Source organism: Bos taurus, chromosome 16 (genome assembly GCF_002263795.3).
Source record: "Bos taurus isolate L1 Dominette 01449 registration number 42190680 breed Hereford chromosome 16, ARS-UCD2.0, whole genome shotgun sequence".
NCBI lineage: Eukaryota > Metazoa > Chordata > Mammalia > Artiodactyla > Bovidae > Bos > Bos taurus.
The window spans coordinates 51,594,435-51,609,680 of record NC_037343.1 but is presented as its reverse complement, the minus strand read 5'-3'; the positions used below and the strand labels follow the sequence as shown (position 1 = coordinate 51,609,680).

General features: G+C 46.1%; 1 protein-coding gene and 1 non-coding gene across 7 annotated transcripts in view; one reads left to right on the top strand and one right to left on the bottom strand.

Annotated features, from left to right (window-relative positions):
• ZBTB17 (zinc finger and BTB domain containing 17) overlaps nt 1-6,792 on the bottom strand; it is a 28,866-nt gene extending 22,074 nt beyond the window's left edge. For 3 of the 6 annotated variants that reach the window (XM_002707739.6, XM_024976828.2, XM_024976827.2), the window contains exons 1-2: nt 6,657-6,792; nt 4,507-4,593 (exon numbers count right to left, since the gene is read on the bottom strand). The gene's annotated coding sequence lies outside the window, so the exon portion shown is untranslated. Of the gene's footprint in view, nt 1-1,113; nt 1,211-4,506; nt 4,594-6,116; nt 6,140-6,188; nt 6,273-6,656 lie in introns of those variants that run through there. The other 3 variants (XM_024976829.2, XM_059875592.1, XM_059875593.1) reach the window with 3 other exon arrangements.
• A 4,011-nt stretch (nt 6,793-10,803) lies between these two features.
• Nucleotides 10,804-10,875, top strand: TRNAY-AUA (transfer RNA tyrosine (anticodon AUA)). Its single transcript has one exon. It is a non-coding gene; the product is annotated as a tRNA-Tyr (tRNA).
• The last annotated feature ends 4,371 nt before the right edge of the window (nt 10,876-15,246 follow it).

Sequence of the window (15,246 nt, the reverse complement as noted above, 5' to 3'; positions counted from 1 at the left end):
AGTAGAAAGCCAAAACCTTACCAGATACCAAGAATTGTTATATAAGAACTGAGAGGGACTTTCCTGGTGGCCCAGTGGCTTAAGACTCCCGCTCCCAATGCAGGGAACCTGGGTTCAATCCTTCGTCAGGGCACTAGATCCCACATGCTGTAACTAAGAGTTTGTAAGCTGCAAGTAAAGATCCCGTGTGCCACAACTAGAAGATCAGAGATTCTGTGCGCTGCATCTAAGACCTGGTGCAGCCAAATAAATAAACAAAAAATAGAAAAAAGTAAAAGAACTGAGAAATTAAATCGGTGGGATATTGGCACACAGACAGAGAGAGATGGTGAAGAGCCCAGAAATAGACCCACACGTGTGTGGACACTTGATGTATGATAGTGGTTACTGGTGACTTTAAAGATCCACAAAAAAGCAATGTATTTTTCAATACATAGTACAGGCTTAATCTGATGTGCTTATTTAAAAAAAGGAAAAAATTATCTCCTATCTCAAACCATATACAAAAATTATTATGAACAGACTAAAGACTTTAGAGTAAAAGGTTAAGAATCATAAAACATTTGGAAGACAATACATGGGGAAATATCTTTATAAACTTGAAGCAGGGAGGAAGTTCTTAAAAAGAAGTAAGTGCAAACTATTAAGAAAAAGTTAATAAATGACATTAAAACTAAGAATTTCTGTTCATTAAAAAAACTAGAGTGACAAGACAAGCCACAAACTGGAAGTGGATAGTTTCAACACATCTAACTGACAAAAGATTAATATCAAAACAAAAAAAAGGGAGAAAAAAAGTCTCCATATAATAAAAAGACAACTCAATAAAACAATGAGCAAAAAGGTTTAAGCCATTTTTTCAGAGAAGCTGAAAGCTGAATGATCCATTAGTGCATGAAGAGATGCTCAACCCACTAAAATCCATGAAGATGCAAATCAAAACCACGTGAGGTATCACTGAGGTTCCAACAGATTAGTAAAAAGTTTTAAATCTGATGATACCATTGTTCGGAGGATGTGAAGCAGGCAGAATTGTCAGCTGAGTAAACTGGGGAAACCACTCTGGAAACAACTTGGTATTACTGTATTTAGTCAAACTGAAGATGCACATACCCTAGGATTCAGTCCTCCTCCATGGGGTGTATCCTGACAGGCTGCACACACATGCCCCAGGAACGGTCACAGTATCACTGTCTGTCTCAGCAAAATACTGAAAACAAACGTCCATCAACAATAGAAAGGATGCGTAAATTCTCATACAACAGGACACAACTCACCAGTGAAAACTAAACACAACTATATGCAACACGGATTAACCTCAAGAACATGTGTTAAGCAAAAAATTTAGATCACTGAGAAAAACAAGATGATGTACTGAGTCCAAAATCAGGCAAAATTAAATAATGACATTGTTTAGCACCACAAACACATGCGGTAAAACTATAAAGAAAAGCAAGAGATGGGAATTCCCTGGCGATCCAGTGGTTAAGACTTCGCACTTGCAGCGCTATGGCCTGGATTCAATCCCTGGTCAGGGAACTAAGATCCCACAAGCCATGGGGCCAAAAAAGAAAAAACACCAAAAGAAAAAAGAAAAGCAAAGCATGAACACAGTAAAAGCCAAATCCAGTGATTACGCTGGGGTGGGACTGGGACAGGATCAGGGAGGGGCACTTCAAAGGTAATGGGAACATTCTTTAGTGTCAAGGAGGTGATGGGTATATGGGTGTTCCTTGTATGCTTATCCTTCAGGTGGTATATATTCTTTTGTATCTATTCAATATTTAACAAGACAACTTACAAAATTAAACAATGTTATTTCTGACTTTAAGCCATGATTTGAAGCATTAACTTGGGCAGCTGACTTGAGTTACACTCAACCAGGAAAGTCCCTGACAGGGGCCCACCCAGCCCTGAGACTACAGAAATGAGAAATGCTTCACCACCCAGGCTCCTGAGCTGGAGACAACTTCCCACTGGGCCCTGGAGCCTTCCACTCAGGACAGGAAAGGTACTGCTTAAATGAATCAGGTCAGGAGAGGAAGTGGGGTGGGTGGGGTAGGGGGAACAGGTTCTACTGCCAGACCTTTTAAGACCAGAAGCTGAGTACATTTTTGATGTGACAATGAACCCACCAAGGCTGCTTTCAGGCTGGGTCCAGACTCTCAGCAGGAACTGCCACCTCTGAGGCTCTGCATGCTGCTCTTTAGAAACGAGTGAGCAACTCTCAACTCTAACCATGCCCTCCGCTTCCTTCCTTTGAAGCTCAAGGCTGATCTCTCCAATTCCTAACAAGCAGGTGTGAATGTAAGAGCCCTGGCTTTCTGTATGCATCTGTGACTACATCACTGAGGTCAACCGTAGGTAGCCCTCAGACTGTTAAGCTACTGATAGCCATGAGGACCTCTAAGAGTGCCAGACACCTATGCTGACACTGAACATACACGTGGAGCAACTGCTAAAAGCACTTGGTGCTAAAACGCCTACTCTTTGTGACCTCTATTATTTCAATCATTTAAAAATGTGGCTGGCAGAAGAAGTAGATTTTGGTAAATCATGGTCTCTAGGACAATATGCTTTGTGCACAAAATGTACTTGGGAGTTTTTTGCTTCCTGTGAGGTTGGAGTCCTGCCCTTTGGTGGTGTCCGTTACCCTGCCAGACACCAGGTCTGAGAACCTTTGAGCCATCCGTGTGGCACCATCCCTGGGGGAATTCCAGGGCAGTAGAGAGTGGACACCTGGTCTTTTTTGTGGCAAACTGTTCAAACTGGAGCTCTGCCCACAGATGCTGCCCTTTTGGCATTCTAGACTGAAGGCTCAGTTTTCGTGCAACAAAATCAAGCCACCTGACACTTTAAAATGTCTTTCCTATATATACATACAGGCATGCATGTGCAAAGAAGGGCCCGGGCACAAGGACACACAGACACGGTTAACAGTCATCTGGAACAGGAACCGGGTCAGACATAAGAGGGTCACTTACTTTCCTATACTAAGCATTTTTTTCTTCCTCAACTCTGCACTTTCTTGACCCTCGTAGGAGGTTGTTGTTAGGTCATCCTCTCCTAATTAACACATAGTAACACTAGATACCAACTGTGGACTCAAAGACTAGATAAAGCATTTTACATGCATTACCTCATTAATAATTCCACCCAATAAAGCTGGCGTGAGGTCATCATTATTCCCACTACAAACCCGAGGAAACGGAGGCTTAGAGAGGTCAAGTACTCTGTCCAAAGGCACACAGCTAGTAAGTGTAAGGACCAGGTATGTTAGGCTCAAGTATCTTTGACTTAGAAGTTCATGCTTCTAACCAGCACCCCATAACCCAGAAATTCTGTTTTTTGTTGTCTAGTTGCTCTGTTGTGTCTGACTCTTTGCAACCCCATGGACTGTAGCCCGCCAAGCTCCTCTGTCCATGGGATTCTCCAGGCAGGAATCCTGGAGTAGTATTGCCATCTCCTTCTCCAGAGGATCTTCCTGACCCAGGGATTGATCCCATGTCTCCTGCATTGGCAGGTGGATTCTTTACCACTGAGCCACCTAGGAAGCCCATACTGTGATTACCCATGTGGCTAAGAGCGCCTTGATCCCGGGATCCATCTCCCTCATATGCACACCCTGAGCCCCCAGTGCAGTGTCTGACACAGCAGGCACAAAAAACAGTGACTGTGTAAGCAAGCCTGGACTCCCTGGACCCAAGCAACACGAACGATCCAAAGCCAGAGGAGCCTGCCTTAGGGGGCCAGGGGGCCAGGGGGCCAGGGGGCCAGGGAACACACCCCACCCTGTTCCAACAGTGAGTGGCCTTCCCTCAGGCCTAACCATCAGAGGCAGCAATCCAGTCACGCTGGGAACAGAACAGGTTCTCTCAGCCAGCCTTCCCTCCAGCATTGGAACAGTCCTGATTCCTCCTCGGGTTGTACACCAGAGGCTGGGGTTTGGAGACCCATTGTACAAAAATATGTATCTTTAAACATTAGAACCTTAAAAGGAATGGGTATGTGCTCCCTACTCTGTCTTTCCCTCTCTGCCATATGGAATGCATACACAATGGCAGGATCCAGAGCAGCCTGCTCAGTCCATGAGATGGAAGCCTTTGAGCAAGGAGAGCCACATGATCAATGGAACCCTGCTTCTGGATGACTGCAGAACAGACTGAGCTACTCTCACAGTTCTGGACTGCCTACTCCCAGACTGTTAAGGGACAGGAATAAACTTCTATTTCCTTTCAGCCACTACATTTTGGAGCATTTTAGATTGTACTTAATTAAAACAAGGTGTGAACGCTGCCCAGGGATTAATCTAGCATGATCTTTGTCAGTAAAATGACAACAATGTTATCAACATTCTCCTAACCAAACTAACTAGGATTTTGTCATTACTGTACACTTTTAAAGAAAAAGTTGTCTCAAAAGGGTGAGTTGAAGCACGCTGTGCCTAGAGAAGAAGGACAAACTGACCTCCTGGATTGTTTCATCTTTGAGTCTTAACAAACTTACCTCAGATTTCCAAGTAGCCCAGGCTACTCTGTTCCAACAGTTTGTCTGGGGAAACTCCAGCTTGGCTCTCCTCCTCCAGCTCATTACCTGAATCAAAGACCAAACAGAAAATCTGATGAGAACCTGCAGGATTCTAAGAGCTGCTCTTGTATCCACCAAATACAGGCAAATACAGAGCACTGAGCACTAAGTCTGGCACAAAGGCAGTGCTCAATAAATGTTACACTGGATTGTGACTGGGCTGCTGCAGGCCAGACCCTGTGCTGGACAGCTGGGACACAAAGATGAATAAACCTAGTCCCAGTCCCTACTCTCAGGAAAGCCCCCTTACACTCAGGAAAGCCCCCTACACTCGGGAAAGCCTGCTGATCAGAAGACATAACACAAGATTGATAAGCAAAAGCAATGAGGCTGTGCCCAAGTAGTCTTACTGCACTAGCATTCCCCAGGGATGTCCCAGAAACCATGCTTCTCACTCCAGACCCTCACCCAGGTGACACATCCCTTCCCATAACTGTCATGACTTTTGATGGATGCTAGATCACCAATGGACAGTTCCACTTGAAAGTTTTACAGGCACTAACCACAGACATATTCAAAACAAAATATATCTTCTCTCCTTAAATCCCCTCCCTATCCTGTTCCCTATCCCACTGAGCAGCATCGCCATCCACCAGTCAAAAATTCAGAGCCAACCCTGACCTCTCCCCCAGCCCCTAAATCCCCCATCTAAGTCATCACCAACTTTGGTTAAGTCTACCGCCAACACATCTCTCCCCACCTTCTGCCTCTTATCGAACTCAAGGCCATGGTCATCTCTCACCTCCACAGTTCTAGTAGCCTCTTAACTGGCCTCCAGGCCCATTCCCTTTAATACAGTCTTCACTAGCATGATCTTTCTAATCCACAAATCTGATTCTTAAATGTGTTCTCATTAACTAAAATTGCAAGTCCACAGCTAGGTTTAAAAACTTCCCTAGGGGAGATTCCACTACAGGATCCGTGGTTGGGGAACTAAGGATGCCTCTTGCCCCATGGCTGCTTTCCCTCCCCAAACAAGACCCCGGAGGACCAAACCATACACTAGTGTCTTTCATCTCTGTCCCTAGGCAGCTTTCTCACACCTTCCATCTTCAGCTGAGAACACTCTTCCCCTTCTCTGCCTGCACTCTCCAAGAATCCTCCAGTTCTGTTTCCTGGGGAACAGAAGCCTTCCTGGATTTGCCTAAACTGAGTGAGGTGCCTCTACTCAGTGTTTCCAGTGTTTTCTGCTTTTTTTCCATCATATCAGAATTGCCTACATTGCAGTATGTCTCCCACTTGAGTTTCTGAGCTTTGGGTGATGATGATTATACAAAAAATAACAGCAACAAGCACACACAGCATTTACTTTGTGCCAGCAGGCCTTCTTAGCACTTTACACCGATTACCTCATTTAACCTTTATAATCGTTTTAGGAGGCAGATTTTATTCTCAACCATGCTTTAAGGATAAGAAAACCGAGGCACGAGGCGAGGAACCAACGTGCCTAAGGACACAGTTGGCAAGCACCAAGACAGGATTCAAATCCGGCTGCTTGGCTCCACAGCCTACACTTTTTAACCACTCACTCTATCCTCTGAACACATCAGGAGTTGAACCACCGTCTGTGGAACGAATGAATGAATGAAGGGATCTCATACAGGGGCAGTATCGGTCTCCACCACGACAAACGCCTTCTAGGCCCTCACAGGCATGTGTCCTCCAGCCCCGCCGGCCAAAGTGAGCTGCGCTGGCACCCCGCCACCTCGCGGCCTCAGAACGCCCACCCGCCGCGGCACGCGGGGTCAAGGGGCGGTGACAGCCGGGCAGCGGGGGCGGAGATGCTACCAGCTGGGGTGTCACCCAGCCCGGAGGCGACTCGCGCTCCCTCGCCGGGACGGCGAGTCCAGTCCGCCCGCCCACTATCCGCCCGCTCGCCGGGCAGCGCCCCCCTACCCATTTGTCCTGCACCCTCATGTGCGGGGTCCCCTCAGTCCGGGTTCCCGTCCCAGTCCACTTCCCTCCCCTCCCCCACACAACCGTCCCCGGCGTCCCGCCGCGTCCCATCCTCCGCCGCCTCCGCCCGACTCCTGGGACTCCCCCGGCCCCGGGTGCTTGCTGACCCTCACCTGCCATGTCCTGGACCCCACCACAGAAGGAGGTGCATCACGGCCGCGAGAAGGCCGGGGACGGCACTTCAGAGCAGACAAAGGGCGCCGCCATGTTAGACTCGGGCGGAACCGACCTCGCTGGCTTCCCGGCTGCAACTTCCGGCGCATGCGCAGTGCCCGTCCTAGGCGTAGTTCGCGGACTGGCGCATGCGCATATTACTCCAGAAGTTCTGTAAAACAGTACTGTGCACTTAGAAATTCTCTCATTGTAACCTTTCCTTGATTTTCTGTTTCAAATGTAAAAGTAACAGCTTCTACGTATTCAGCGCTTCCTGTGTGCCAGGCACTGTGTTAACCACATTACGCCATTATCTCAAGTCCTCTCACCATCATACGATAATATTTTTCTCCCACTTTTGAAGAAGGGAAAACGGAGTTTCAGGGTAATTGAATTGCCCGTTGTCACGCGTCTTACAAGTGGTGAAGCAGAGATGTGAATGAACCTAGTTGTGGCATCAAAGCTGTAGGACCACAGTTATGTTTTTCTACCTTCTGAGTTACACGTATACCCCTTTCCCTGTTTAGGGGATATCCAGGATTCAGTTCCAGAGAAGGCAATGGCACCCCACTCCAGTACTCGTGCCTGGGAAAGCCCATGGATGGAGGAGCCTGATAGGCTGCAGTCCATGGGGTCGCTAAGAGTCAGACATGACTGAGCGACTTCACTTTCACTTTTCACTTTCATGCGTTGGAGAAGGAAATGGCAACCCACTCCAGTGTTCTTGCCTGGAGAATCCCAGGGACGGGGGAGCCTGGTAGGCTGAAGTCTATGGGGTCGCACAGAGTCGGACACGACTGAAGTGACTTAGCAGCAGGATTCAGTTCAGTCGCTCAGTCGTGTCCGACTCTTTGCAACCCCATGAACCTCAGCACTCCAGGCCTCCCTGTCCATCACCAACTCTTGGAGTCCACCCAAACCCATGTCCATTGAGTCGGTGATGCCATCCAACCATATCTCCAATAGCATATTGGGCACCTACCGACCTGGGGAGTTCATCTTTCAGTGTCCTATCTTTTTGCCTTTTCATACTGTTCATGTGGTTCTCAAGGCAAGAATACTGAAGTGGTTTGCCATTCCCTTCTCCAGTGGACCACATTGTGTCAGACCTCTCCACCATGACCCGTGCATCTTGGGTGGCCCCACATGGCATGCCTTAAGTTTCATTGAGTTAGACAAGGCTGTGGTCCATTAGCCTGTGTGTAAATGAGGGTGCCTGAAAACAAAATTCGCCTTACAGACTTTACCAGCTCCTCTGTGGTGTCTTTCCAACTTTTCAGCACCACCAGGCCATTGACTTTTCTATTTCCTAATAATTCTCCTTTCTTCAGTTTTGACCCTGTTTATTTTCATGATCCATAATTTTAACAACACCCTTGCAACAACCTTGATCTCCTTTGCTCTCTTGTCTTTTTGTCATGTGGATTTCATAAGAATTTCAACCCTGGGTGAATCCAACTGCTCCTTTTTCCCATTGCCAGAGGGACTTCAACAAATGTCAGTCTGGCCAGTTCACTGCTGCTGTCTTCACAATAACTAGAGAAACTAAAACACTCAGCAACAGTTGACTTCACCCTTTCTTTTACAGGAAAAATAATAATAGCAAATCTGATAGGAACCCTCTTGTCTTCCCAATACTAAACATGTGAAGTTTCTACTTCTGAGTCCATCTGTGTTGGATGTAGTCAATTGAGACTTGCAATCCATTCCTTTCAGAATCTAAAAAGTTAAAATTTTATTTCCCAGACTCAGTAGCAGTTAGAATCCCAGGTACAGGTAGATTCTGCCAATAAGTAAGATTTGGAAGCCATTGGCCTGCTGATGTTAGCCAATTTTTGCTGGCAAGAAAGGTCATGCAAATGTGGGGTGTTGCAGCCAGCAGTGCATGATGGCCTGTCTCCAGCTTCCTGAGTGTTCAGAAGTATATATGAGATAGGGGCCGCCAAACTCAGCATTCTGGTGCCTGGAACCAGTGTCTAGTCCCAAATCTAGAGCCATGGACACTTGCTGTGATGATGTGTTTGTTTTTTCAAGTCTTAGAAATCATGTTTTTCTTTTTTTAATGTTTATGCATTTATTTGGCTGTGCTGGATCTTCGTTGCTGGGTGGGCTCTCTCTAGTTGCAGCAAGTGGGAGCTATTCTTTGTTGTGGTGCATGAGCTTCTCATCGAGGTGGCTTCTCTTGTTGAGGAGCCCAGGCTCTAGGGCTCGTAGGCTTCAGTAGCTGCAGCTCCTGGGCTCTAGAGCACAGGTTCAATAGCTGTGGCGCACGAGCTTAGTTGCCCCGAGGCATGGACATCATGTTTATTTTTACCTTTTACACCATGACAACAAAAAGTACACAGTGGAGAAATGAATAGTTACATAAATTAATCAAAGACCTAAAAGACAGTGCAATTGAGAAGATGAAAACGAATAAAGTTTTAAAAAAATCAATCTAAACCCCAGAGGGAATTAAGGATAAATGATCCACAAGAGAAATTGGTAAAATATGCTAGATGCAGGCTAAACATCCAGCCTCCAGTTATGAGGATAAAGTTAGGATCTGGACACGTGTTCGTTATACCTGCATTTCAGCTCACTGTTTGGGGAGCAAGTGGTTGCAGGTATTAAAAAATCACATTAACTGTGTTTATAATCACACATTCACTCGCTTTTTAAGACACGTGATTTTATAATTCACAAAGCAATTACCCAAAACTTACAAAAGACAACCCTCTTGGAGCCATGAGAACAGCGCCAGCCTCTCCTTTCTGGGCAACCCCCCACCGTGACTGGGCCCAGGCACCCTGTTCATTAATCTCAGGCTGACCATTCTTACATTTAGAAGAAAACGACTTATCTTTCCCCAAAGGTGCTCCAAGTAGGCTATAGTGCTCAGCTCCAGAGTCTGCTCAGTTGCTGCTGGGAGCCCGAAGAGGATGCTCAGGTGTGAAAACTGATTCTGGCAGAAAATGAAAAAAAATCTGGAAGACCCCACCAACTTGACCAAGAAGCTACACTTGAGCCCCACATGGAACACCAAGTTTGAAGCTGCTCTGTATTCCAAAGGATTCCAAGGCAAAGGGAAGAAAAAAAAAATTAAGGTCAAGGTGGGGGTGGGGTTGGAATTTACACGTATAAAAGGACACCTGAAGACTCACTGCAACCCAGACAAACCTCAGATGTTAGGCAGAAGCCTCCTAAGTTCCCATGTTGTACGACTGTGGATCAGAAAGAGGCAGAGCCACAGACAGGGAGTGGGTGCCAGGGGCTTCCTGGGGTGAGAATGTTCTACAGTCTGCTGGGTGCCCATGGACCCATGCACTTGAAGCAGGTGAGAGGCGTCCAAAGGAAAGATATCTCCTATGTGTCTGGGGAGCGTCAGGTGAATCCAGATTTTCTGCACTACAGCTGATGGTTCCCTCAGGGAGGTGATAGCTTATGGTGAACAGTGTCAGATTTGTGATCTCCAAAGAAGATTTAGCTTCAGGACCAGGGAATAGGTTTGATCACTCAAGAGCTTTTGTGTAGCAGAGTTTTATTAAAGTGAAAAAGGACAGAGAACGCTTCTGACATAGACATCAGAAGGAGGATGGAGAGTGCCCCCATCCCCAGTCTTAGCAAGGGAATTATATACTTTTTAACTGGTTATTACAATAAATCAAAAGGATATCTCAAGTCATAAAGATCTTACTAGACCCACTCCCATTATATACATTTTAAGATAACAGGATTAGTCAGAAGGTTTTCAGGAAGGAGAAACATGTCCTCAAGCAGGATACATTATTGTTATATAATCCTTACTAAGGAATAAAAATGTTTGTTCTTTCCTCCTCCTTGAGAATTCCAGACCCCTATCTCCTCTTTGAGAGCCCCAGACCCCTTTCTCCTCCCTGGGCACCCTGGACTTCTCATCAACTTGCCTAGGAATTGACTGTATCAGAGGGAAATGTAAACCTCACCAGGCAAGCCCATCTGGCTCTGTTCACAGGCTGGGCCACATCAGATAGGTGCTCCTTGGCCACACTTGTCACTGTGGGCCCAAGGCAGGATCCTCTCCACCCTCAACCCCACTCCTGCTTGTGGATAGAAAACCAAAATTAAACCCTCTAATGCTTCCCTACTTCCCTGGTGGCTCAGACGGTAAAGCGTCTGCCTATAATGCGGGAGACCCGGGTTCAATCCCTGGGTTGGGAAGATCTCCTGGAGAAGGAAATGGCAACCCACTTCAGTATTCTTGCCTGGAAAATCCCATGGATGGAGAAGCCTGGTAGTCTACAGTCGATGGGGTCGCAGAGTCGGACACGACTGAGCAACTTCACTTTCACTAATGCTTCCCTGGTGGCTTAGATGGGAAAGAATCTGCCTCCATTGCTGGAAACCTGGGTTTGATCCCTGGGTTGGGAAGATCCCCTGTAGGAGGGCCTGGAAACTCACTCCAGTATTCTTGCCTAGAGAATCCCATGGACACAGGAGCCTGGCGGGCTATAGTCCATGGGATCCCAAAGAATTGGACACGACTGAATGACTAACACTTTCAATTTTCACTTTCAATTAACAAACTGCTTGGATGCTAAAAGGACTATACGCCTAAACTCTCTGAGGGTTCAAGAACCACAGAGCCCCAGGCTCCAGCCCAGAGCAGCACCAGGCAGAGCCCGCAGGTGTCCCAGGGCAGTCCATCGATCCCCACCAGCAGCTCAGCTTCAATTCCCAGCTCTGCCCAACAACGGGCATTTTCTCTCCCCTGAAAATTTGAACATTTACTGAATGTTGTTTTATCTTTGGATTACATCTTATATATTTTCCTAGGTTTGCACTGCAAGTTACAAAAAACACCACTTCTGCAAAAGCAGGTATTCAGCGTACAGACTTGAGTTTTCAGCTCTCACCTGCTGTATCCTGAGTACATGGGCAAAACACGGGGTTCACTGCCCCACTTCTGCCCTAGTCAGCAGGCCTCCCACCCTGCCATTCCCTTAGTGTATAGAGACCGCAGCCCTTTCCCCATCCCCATCACCCCAGGCAGACCCTCCGGCTTTACTGGCCAAGGGCTGACTTGAGTGGAGCCAACACAGTGCCAAGCACAGCCATGTCTTGCCCCTTCGAACCTGCATCTAGAAGGCAGAAATCCCACCCAAGTGAAGCCAGTAAACTGACAAGGGTCCCTCCCAGAGCCTTGTGAGGAGCACCAACAGGGGAGTCTATGGGGGTGACTTTCCAACCGTGGGCACACCATCCCCTGGAATGAATGCTCCAGAGGAGACCATAGACATGTACAGTCACCCCTAGAGGGAAGCCTGAGCCCTCAGAAGCTGGGTTCTGCCCCTCTATTTAGAGCCACCAGGGACACTCACAGAACCCTTCCAGATTTGATCTTAAATGTGTAAACGCTGCTCATTCCCAAAAATAGCTCTGACATGAAAAGACCTAATGGACAGTAATTAAAGGAGTACTAACAAGTAACTATAACCTGTTTTCATTTCTCTCATTGAGTTTAAGAGTTTTAAAAAAACAAATGTTGCTAACTGAACAATAATCTTCAAAGATAGACAAATCTCAGGGTAAGTGGTGGCTTTGATGGTAAAGAATTTGCCTGCAATGCAGGAGACCCAGATTCTATCCCTGGGTTGGGAAGATCCCCAGAAGGGAATGAACACCCACTCTAGTATTCTTGCCTGGAGAATTCCATGGACAGAGGAGCCTGGCAGGCTACAGTACATGGGGTCACAGAGTTGGACATGACTGAGTGACTTTCAATTTTTCACAAGCTTTAAATTTAAAGCTTGTCAACAGGGAGAGCTAGCAGTACAAGTACCAAAAGCCTGGAGTTAGGGTCACAGCTTTTCCTCAGGGATGTGCCTCTTGGCAAGGCCAGGGCAGCTCTCACCACATGGACCTCAGGGGAGGAGCCTTTCAGAGACACGAGAGCCCATCACCTCCCAGCGGAGACCAGAACTCGGCAGGCAGTTCCCCACAAGTGCTCGGGAAGTGTTACTCACTCAGTCGTGTCTGACTCTTTATGGACCCATGAACTGTAGCCCACCAGACTCCTCTGTCCATAGGATTCTCCAGGCAAGAACACTGGAGTGGGTTGCCATTTCCTTCTCCAGGGGATCTTCCCAATCCAGGAATCAAACTGGAGTCTCCTGTATTGCAGGTGGATTCTTTACCAGCTGAGCTACCAGGGAATCCCCCAGTGGTTATAATATCCATGTGATAATGGATAGTTTGCATTTCCTCAATTTAAAAACTTTTGTGCATCAAAGGGTGCTATCCAGAAAGTAGAAATACAGCCCGCAGAATGGAAAGAAATATTTGTACATGATATATATAATAAGAAGCTGTTCTTTAGAATACATTAAGAACTTACGTAAATCATCAACAAAAAAGGCAACCAAAATTTTAAAATGGAAAAGAACTTGAACAATGACCAGAAAAAAATGTAAATGATCAACAAGCGCATAAAAAGATGTGTTCCATGAAAAAAAGAAACCCAAAAGATGGATCCCCTGGATGGGATCCTGGGGCAGAAAAAGGTAGAATGAAGGGAACCTACATACAGTATGTATTTCAGTTTCTAGTAAGGTTCCAAATTTGTTCATTAATTGTGAGAATTCTGTCAAAAATTAGAATGAGAGGTGAAATTTAAAAGTCAAATAAGAACAAGCTATTGCATCAACCCAGAAATTTACAATAAAATGGTAATTTCCTAATAACAAACAAATGAACCCTAAAATATGGGAAATACAAGCAGAACGATTAATCATCCTATGACCCATCCTCCCCGGCTACTTCTCCTCTGGTTGTTCTGGGACTTCCCTCTCCTGGGACATAGAAGAAATAGACACAGAGTGACTGGGCAGTTCCCCTTAGATCTGACCCCACCCAGTGTCTCTGTCCACCCCCAGGCATGCCTGCTCACTGAGGACACTGTGCCAGAGGGAGTCTCAGGAGTCATTGGTCTTGATGCATCGGGACTTTTTGACTCCCATGGACTAGACATACTTACTCAAGTAAAATAAATTAATATTATTTTAAATGATCACTGTTGTTGTTTAGTTGCTAAGTCATGTCTGACTGTTTTGTGACTCCATGGACTGTAGTCCTCCAGGCTCCTCTGTTTATGGGATTTCCCAGGCAAGAATACCAGAGTGAGTTGCCATTTCCTTTTCCAAGCTACCTTCCTGACCCAAGCATAAAATCCACGTCTGTTACATTCAGTTCAGTTCAGTCGCTCAGTCATGTTCCACTCTTTGCGACCCCATGAATCACAGCATGCCAGGCCTCCCTGTCCATCATCAACTCCCAGAGTTCACCCAAACTCATGTCCATCGAGTCAGTGATGCCATCCAGCCATCTCATCCCCTCCTCCTCCTGCCCCCAATCCCTCCCAGCATCAGGGTCTTTTCCAATGAGTCAACTCTTCGCATGAGGTGGCTAAAGTATTGAAGTTTCAGCTTCAGCATCAGTCCTTCCAATGATCACCCAGGACTGATCTCCTTTAGGATGGACTGGTTGGATCTCCTTGCAGTCCAAGGGACTCTTAAGAGTCTTCACCAACACCACAGTTCAAAAGCATCAATTCTTTGGCGATCACCGTTCTTCACAGTCCAACTCTCACATCCATACATGACCACTGGAAAAACCACAGCCTTGACTAGACGGACCTTTGTTGGCAAAGTAATATCTCTGCTTTTCAATATACTATCTAAGTTGGTCATAACTTTCCTTCCAAGGAGTAAGCGTCTTTTAATTTCATGGCTACAGTCACCATCTGCAGTGATTTTGGAGCCCAAAAAATAAAATCTGACACTGTTTCCACTGTTTCCCCATCTATTTCCCATGAAGTGGTGGGCCCAGATGTCATGACCTTAGTTTTCTGAATATTGAGCTTTAAGCCAACTTTTTCACTCTCTTCTTTCACTTTCATCAAGAGGCTCTTTAGTTCTTCTTCACTTTCTGCCATAAGAGTGGTGTCATCTGCATATCTGAGGCTATTGATATTTCTCCCGGCAGTCTTGATTCCAGCTTGTGCTTCTTCCAGCCTAGCGTTTCTCATAATGTACTCTGCATATAAGTTAAATAAGCAGGGTGACAATATACAGCCTTGACGTACTCCTTTTCCTATTTGGAACCAATCTGTTGTTCCATGTCCAGTTCTAACTGTTGCTTCCTGACCTGCATATAGGTTTCTCAAGAGGCAGGTCAGGTGGTCTGATATTCCCATCTCTTTCAGAATTTTCCACAGTTTATTGTGATCCACATAGTCAAAGGCTTTGGTATAGTCAATAAAGCAGAAATAGATGTTTTTCTGGAACTCTCTTGCTTTTTTAATGATCCAACAGATGTTGGCAATTTGATCTCTGGTTACTCTGCCTTTTCTAAAACCAGCTTGAACATCTGGAAGTTCATGGTTCACATATTGTTGAATCCTTACTTGGAGAATTTTGAGCATTACTTTACTAGTGTGTGAGGTGAGTGCAATTGTGCGGTAGTTTGAGCATTCTTTGGCATTGCCTTTCTTTGGGATTGGAATGAAAACTGACCTTTTCCAGTCCTGTGGCC